This window comes from Callorhinus ursinus, unplaced genomic scaffold, assembly GCF_003265705.2.
Source record: "Callorhinus ursinus isolate GAN/ISIS: 27379988/994484 unplaced genomic scaffold, GSC_fseal_2.0 scaffold746, whole genome shotgun sequence".
NCBI lineage: Eukaryota > Metazoa > Chordata > Mammalia > Carnivora > Otariidae > Callorhinus > Callorhinus ursinus.
The window spans coordinates 225-6,728 of record NW_027397801.1 but is presented as its reverse complement, the minus strand read 5'-3'; the positions used below and the strand labels follow the sequence as shown (position 1 = coordinate 6,728).

The window sequence follows — 6,504 nt, the reverse complement described above, 5'->3', positions numbered from 1 at the left end:
GACAGGGTCTGGGTTCTGGTGTCCACCACCACCCTGGGCACTTGGAAGTAGGAAGAGATACCCACCCCCAAGTCCAGAGGGGCTACAGCACAAAAGGCCTCAACTTACTCGGCTGTCACTTGGGCTGCAGAGATGCAGTGTCCCAAGGGTCCCACAGGCTTGTAGAAGAGCCTGTTGGCCTTGGATCTCCATCCCTGACCCCCTGTGATCCCAGTCTGGGGAAAATGTTTTCTACCCCCTCGAGGTCCTTCTCAGCAGAGGACAGACTCGGGGCTTGGGGGGCTGAGGATCTGGCTACGCAGAACGTGGCAGAGCACAGGGCCACCAGTCTGGAGACCAAGGTCAGGGCCCTCCGTGTTGCAGCTTCAGGGTCCCCATGTGGAAGAGGATCCAAAATCACTGCTCTGGTCAGGGTGAGGACGCCTTGGGAAGGAATGGAGAACTGGGACCGGAGAGGGAAACGGGGACAAGGGAGGCTTCTGAGGGTTCTCACATCGCCCATGGAACCCACAGATCCTGCTCCTGAGAGAGACACAGACACAGAGACAGAGAAGGAGACAGAGAATGAACACAGGACAGAGGGAACCAGTTGTGCCATTCTATTCCTGAGAGAACCGTCACATAGGCCATCCACCCTGGAAGGGAGGCAATTCCATAGGGATGTGTGACCAGGATTCAGGGGTGCCAGGAGCCACTGTGGGGACTGCCCAGCACACGGGCACAGACAAGGCCCTGGGACCTGAGCCTAACCCTATTGGGAGTCCCTGGAAGTCTGTGTTGTGAGAGGACAAGGTCAGAATCCGTTCATTACTACCTTCCCACGGGGGATGGGACACAGGCAGGAGGGGGGTGGCTTTGCCTGGACCCCAGAGCAGATTCAAGCCCCTCTGAGCTGTGTTCCATGCCAAGCCCAACCCCTGCCTCATCCTTGCATTGACAAGTATGCCCCAGCCTCCTGTGATAGCAGGCACGGAACATGTGTAGAGGTCCCTAACCCTAACCCTAACCCGTACCCTAACCTGTACCCTAACCCTAACGGGAGCCCCTGGAAGTCTCCGTCACCAGGGGACAAAGTCAGAATCAGTTCATTACTATATTGCCACGGGGGCTGCGACACAGGCAGGAGGGGTGTGGCTTTGCCTGGACCCCAGAGCAGATTCACGCCCCTCTGAGCTGTATTCCATGCCAAGCCCAGCCCTTGGCTCATCCTTGCATTGCCAAGTATGCACCAGCCTCCTGTGATAGCAGGCACGGAACATGTGTAGAGGTCCTACCCCTGATGGCATCCCTAGAAGTAGAAGCCAGAATACCCCGATGTGCAGATGGGGAGCCTGGGGAGGCCCTGAGAGGCACGGGGTCTGTCCAGGGTCACAGCTCTGGGCACGCACAGGAACCAGGTCTGAACCCAGCTCTGTGCCATCACAGCAGAGACACCAGCTGCACCCAGGCCTCCCGGGGGCTGTGGGTGGGCTGTGTGGGTGTCACTCTGTGGATGGGGCATGGGCGGATGGTTAGCATTGAGCAGTGGGGGAGGGGGGCCCTCGGGGGGCTCTTGTGTGAGGAGGAAGTTGGGTAAGGGGACCCTAGGCAGTGGTGACCTCACTTCCCTGACAACAGAGCCGAACAGAATTTGGAATCCCGGTAACCAGGCACCCACATTCCACAGACAGCCCCCTGCCCAGCTCATTTTGTTGAGATCCTCAACCAAGATGTTCACATGTTGCCTGCCGAGGTCCGGAGGCTGCAGGTGGAAGAAAGCGCGCCGTGCAGATGCTGTCCCCCGCTGGGGATTTTGGGTCAGGGCTGCCCACCGCCTCTGGCCATTTGGCCGGAAGCACAGAAAGGTGACACCAGGAGGCCCAGAGCCGTCCACCCAGCCCCACTCGCTCTGATGACCTGTGTAGCCCCAGGTGCCCTCCCTGTGTGTGTGTGTGTGTGTGTGCGTGTGTGGATGGGGGTGTATGTCTGTGTGTGAGTGTGTGTGTGTGTGTGTGTGTGTGTGTGTGTAAAGAGGGGTCATGCGGGGTGGGGCCACCCCGAGCAGGAGGTCATGTTCAAGGTTAAGGCTGGCTGTGTGGGATGGGGTGTGCTGGCACTGCCCCTTCTGCCCAAAGTTTATCCCGATAGCCCTGCAGGGATGGGTCACTGCATCCCGGATGCAGGGCTGTGCATGCACAGGTCTGTGTCTGATCTGGGAGCAGCAGGGGACTGGGCAGGAGGACAGTGCGGATGGCCGGGCAGGGCTGTGATGCCTCAGGGCTGGCTACCGGTCCCTGTCTTTGCAGAAGGCCACGGAGGACATGGAGAGGAGGCTGCTGGACACGCCCTCCTTCTCCTCGACAGAGGGGGTGACCCCACAGGGGTCCCCAGGAGCAGATGCCGGAGCTTGTAGGGAAAGACCTCCTACACCACCCAGACCACTGTCCCAGGTGGTGGTCCACCGGTCAGTGGTCCAGGAGCCAGAGCCCACGGAGGCCAAGCCTGAGGGTGAGAAGGCTGGGGCTGGGTGTTGGTGGTGTGTGGGGATGGGTCGCTCCTGGCCCCACAGGGAGGAGCCCGCAGAGGCTGGTTGGGGCCAGGAGCAAGACTGGGCTCAGAACACACAGCGGGTGGACTGCAGTCGGGGAGACGTCCCTGTGAGGGTTCCTTCCCGGCTGTGGCTTCTCTGGGAGGCCCTGAGCTGGGCTCTGTCTCTGCAAAGGCCCATGGAGAGTAGGCACAAAGGTGAGCTTTTCTCTTTTCACAGCTGCTCCACCCTCTGAGGAGCTAGAGCTGGCTCCAACTCCATCAGCAGCTCTGGGGGTAGGGGTGGTGCCTACAGCAACTTCAGGAGGACACCAGGAGCTGGCAGGTAACCAAGCACCCGCCCACGGAGAGCCTGGCGTGGACCAGGAAGAACTGGCACCTGCTCCTGCCCCAGCCCCTGCCACAGTTCCTGCCCCTGCCGGAGCCGCTCTCCCTGCCCCTGCCCCTGCCCCTGGCCTTTCTCTTACACCCAGCCCTGCCCCTATCCTAACCCCTGCCCCTACTCCTGCTCCTGCAGGGCTCCCAGAGCCACATCCAGAGCCCACAGCCCTGCAGGGAGAGCTCCTTGTACCATCGCCGGACCCCGACGCCTCGCCAGAGTGTTTCATCCCCTCCCCCGATGTTCTTTCTCTCTGGTTCATATTAACTGTTATTTTATCTTTTCATGTTCTGTATACTGTTTATTATTTGTTTTAAATAAAATTACTTGTTTCAATTGAACATGTCAGGAGCATTAAGTACATGCCCAACGCTGTGCCACCACACCCCAGAACATTGCTGCAGAATACCTCATTCCCCAAAGGAGTCCCTGAACCAGAAGGCCTCCCTGCCCATTTATCCCCCAGCCCAGACCCTGACAACCCCTAAACTGCTTTCTCTCTCTGTTCTTTTACCTGTTCTGGATGATTCCATAAGTGGAATCACCCAGTACGGGCCTTTGTGTCTGCCCACCTATTTTCAAAAGGGACTCGTTTTCTCCTGTGTTTACTTGACATAGAATTTCTCTTATTTGATATTGAAATCCCCGATGGATTGCACATCACATGTAATCATAGAGGCCACTTTAGGAATTATGGGCACAATCTCTGCGCCGAGACCCCTATTCCTGCTGGGACACCACAGCCTGACCCCATACAGGAAACGGCTGGTTCCTCCTGTGGCCCACACAGAAACCAGGGAAATGCAGAAAGCTGGAAGACACACCACAAAGGGCAAAAGCACTGCTCACAACCCAAGGCCAGAGAAAGGTTTCACCTGACTCTGGTCCAAACCATGCTCCCAGTCACTGGGTTCCACAGGGACGGAGACCAAACACATGCAAGTCCAAGGCGGAAGGATAGGCACGCAGGGAATATGTGTGAGAGATGTGGAGCTCCCGGGTAAGGACTCCAGCAAAGGAAACCCTATGGAGGCAGCGCTGGTCACCCTCAGACCGGCAGGTGTCTGGTCTGGGGAGAACGTGAGGAAGCGGAGTCCAATGCAGGTCCCCTGGAGAGAAGGGTGACGGGCACCCCTGTCTGGGAGAACAGTGAGCAGCACCCATCCCAGGCCACAGGTGCACCCATCACCTGGTATGCTCAGCCTCGGACTCACCCCCGGAAACTCTGGTTCGGTTTTTCACAGATGTATTTTCAGGAGTGTTCATCACAGCAGTGGTGGAGGGAGCAGGGAATGGAACAACATTTATGCCCAAGGAGATGGATGGGATCCACGGTCCCAGTCCTCATGATAGAATGCCCTGTAGCTACTGTTACATTGTCTTTCGGGGCACAGGATCCAGGAAGCCCCTCCTGAGACCCTCTCCTGCCACGCTGTTCCTGGGAACATTGAGAATTGTCTGAGGAGGATGTGGGAGAGGATCCAGGATGACAGCGGGTCCAAGGAGAAGGAAGGTCAGCACTGGGAGGACAGATGGACGTGCCCTGAGCCACCATCCAGGGCCCGGGCTGTGATGCCCTCGGACCTCACCCCAAATAAGGACTCCTGATTTAAGGACCCAGCTTCTGTGGTTTCATTCCCTCCCTCCCTGCATCATTTATTCACTCCCTCATTCATTCCCCGCCTCTCTCCTTCCCCTCCACCCCTCCCTCCCTCCCTGCCTCCCTCCCTCCCTTCTACCCTCCCATCCTCCCTTCCCTCCTCCCTCTCTCCCCTCCCTCTCCGGATCCTGCCTCCCTTCCATCCTCCCTTCCCTCCTCTCTCTCTCTTTCCCTCTCTCCCATTCTCCCTCATTCAGCAGAGGATCAGGGGTCCCTGCTGTGTACCGAGCACTGGGGCTTCATCAGTGAGCATCCCCCAAACCACATGGTCATGTCCACTGTGGGAGGTGATGGGGGCAGTCCTCAGGGCTAGCAGTGGTGATGAGCACCAGGAATCTGCTCCTGAAAACAGGTCAGTTGCACAAAGAAACGAATGGAGAGACCCATGCTTAGCACTTCCTCTAGAAAAATCTAGTCCTGAAAAGTGATGAAAAGTAAGTATATCCTAGACTTCATGCGATGTGCGTTCCAATGACAGGTATGCACTAAATCCTAGAACCAACAAAGAGTAAATCATCCAGTGTCGACTGGGGTGTTGTGACCCAACTTTTCTGACCAAATGACAGCGTTTCAGTCAACATCTCCAAGCCTCTGAGTTTTCCCAAGGGCCTCTCTGATCCTTTGGTCCTTCCATCGACCTCCTTGGGAAGCTCTGTCCTGTCATCTTCCTTGTCTCCTGCCTCTTCTGGGACCCTTCCGTGGCTTTCCCCTCCCCCCACCAGGGTCGCCCTCACCAGGAATCCCCATGCCCCTTGGCTGGGCGCCGGGATCCCACACTGGGCCCCATGATCCCAGTGCCTTGTGCAAGTCCCGTGCGCTCCCTCTGGGATCACTTGGCATCTCCCTTGCAGCGGACTGCGTCTTCCTGCACTGGGTCTCCTCTGAGCAGTCTGTGAGGCTGCACTGTGCCCATGTCACGGGCACAGAAGAGAGAGTCCAGAAGGTCCAGATGTCCTGCTCCCAGTCTCAGCGTGTGGAGCCTTGGCAGAGAGTGGTCCCTGAGCAGAGGAGGACTTGGGCCCAGGGAGCCTGAGGAAGGATGTGGCACAGTGAGCCCACAGGAGGAGAGTGAGCAATGTATGAACCTGGTGCTCAGAACTGCTGGGAGACCACATTGCTCTGGCTCTGTCCCCAGGGCTGGAGGTTGTCAGGGTATACACCCTCCCAGGCTGCAGGCTGGCAGGGACTGGCAGGAGAGAAGGCACCTGGTACAGGACAGAGCTCTCAGGCAAAGAGGAGGAGGCAGGTGCTCCCCCAGCAGCTGGAGGAACTCTGGGTAGTCACCCTCCCAGGCTGCAGGCTGACAGKGACTCGCAGGAGKAGGCRCACCTGGTGCAGGARAGAGCTCTCAGGCAGAGAGGAGGAGGCAGGTGTTCCCCCAGCAGCTGGAGGAACTCTGGGTAGCCACCYTCCCAGGCTGCAGGCTGACAGTAACTCGCAGGAGGAGGCGCACCTGGTGCAGGAGAGAGCTCTCAGGCAGAGAGGAGGAGGCAGGTGTTCCCCCAGCAGCTGGAGGAACTCTGGGTAGCCACCCTCCCAGGCTGCAGGCTGGCAGGGACTGGCAGGAGAGGAGGCACCTGGTGCAGGACAGAGCCCTCTGCAGAGAGGAGGGGGCAAGTGCTCCCCCAGCAGCTGGAGGAACTCTGAGTAGCCACCCTCCCAGGCTGCAGGCTGGCAGTGACTGGCAGGAGAGGAGGCACCTGGTGCAGGAGAGAGCCCTCAGGCAGAGAGGAGGGGGCAGGTGCTCCCCTAGCAGCAGGGGCACTTGGGCAGGCTGAGGGGGCATCAGTGGACAGCAGTGACTGCAGCTGGGGTCTCCACACAGACCCTCTCCTGAGGCTCAGCACAAGCTTGTCTGATGGCCTTTGTCCCCCAAATACAAAGTCTGGCCCAGGACCCTCCCCCTCAAGCCACAACTCCTAATCCTTTATACTCAGCT

General features: G+C 58.5%; 1 long non-coding RNA gene across 1 annotated transcript; it reads left to right on the top strand.

The window, feature by feature from the left end:
* The first annotated feature begins 2,413 nt into the window (after positions 1–2,413).
* LOC141372074 (uncharacterized) lies at positions 2,414–3,192 on the top strand. Its single transcript, XR_012377399.1, has 3 exons — positions 2,414–2,487; positions 2,747–2,851; positions 3,044–3,192. It is a non-coding gene; the product is annotated as an uncharacterized lncRNA (long non-coding RNA).
* The last annotated feature ends 3,312 nt before the right edge of the window (positions 3,193–6,504 follow it).